Genomic DNA, 1,071 nt, shown 5'->3' on the forward strand with positions numbered 1-1,071 from the left:
GAGTGCAGTGGTGCGATCTTGGCTCACTGCAACATCCACCTCCCGGGTTCAAGCAATTCTCCCACCTCAGCCTCCCAAGTAACTGGGACTACAGGCGCGTGCCACCATGCCTGGCAAAGTTTTTGTTTGTTTGTTTTGAGATGAAGTCTCACTCTGTCGCTCAGGCTGGAGTGCAGTGGTGGGATTTCAGCTCACTTCAACCTCTGCTTCCCAGATTTAAGCAATTCTCCTGCCTCAGCCTCCTGAGTAGCTGGGATTACAGACACGTGCCACCACACCCAGCTAATATTTGTATTTTTAGTAGAGACAGGGTTTCTATGTGTTGGTCAGGCTGGTCTCGAACTCTTGACCTTGCGATCCGCCCGACTTGACTTCCCAAAGTGCTGGGATTACAGGCGTGAGCCACTGCACTCAGCCAGCTAATTTTTTTTTTTAGTAAAGACGGGTTTCACCATGTTGGCCAAGCTGGTCTCGAACTCCTGACTTCAAGGGATCTACCTGCCCAAGCCTCCCAAAGTGCTGGGATTACAGGCATGAGCCACCGCTCCCAGCCATTAATGCAAATATTTGTATGTGATTTTATTTATTTATTTGTTTGTTTGTTTGTTTGTTTTCATTTTTTTTTGAGACGGAGTCTTGCTCTGTCACCCAGGCTGGAGTGCAGTGGTATGATCTCAGCTCACCGCAACCTCTGCCTCCTGTGTTCAAGGTATTCTCCTGCCTCAGCTTCCCGAGTAGCTGGGACTACAGGTGCCTGCCACCACGCCTGGCTAATTTTTGTATTTTTAGTAGAGACGGGGTTTCACTGTATTGGTCAGGCTGGTCTTGAACTCCTGACCTTCTGATCCACCCACCTTGGCCTCCCAAAGTGCTGGGATTACAGGCGTGAGCCACCGAGCCCAGCCTTGTGTGTGATTTTCAACATACAAGAAATTTCTGGAAGTCAGGAGAACGGGTGCTCACACAAACAGAGGGCAAAAGGGACTGGATCTTAATCATCCTTTTGTTCCCAGAACCTGACATGCAGGGGATGAGTGTCCTTCCTGACACACAGGAAGATGATGAGTGTCC

Source organism: Piliocolobus tephrosceles, chromosome 19, assembly GCF_002776525.5.
Source record: "Piliocolobus tephrosceles isolate RC106 chromosome 19, ASM277652v3, whole genome shotgun sequence".
NCBI classification, from domain to species: domain Eukaryota; kingdom Metazoa; phylum Chordata; class Mammalia; order Primates; family Cercopithecidae; genus Piliocolobus; species Piliocolobus tephrosceles.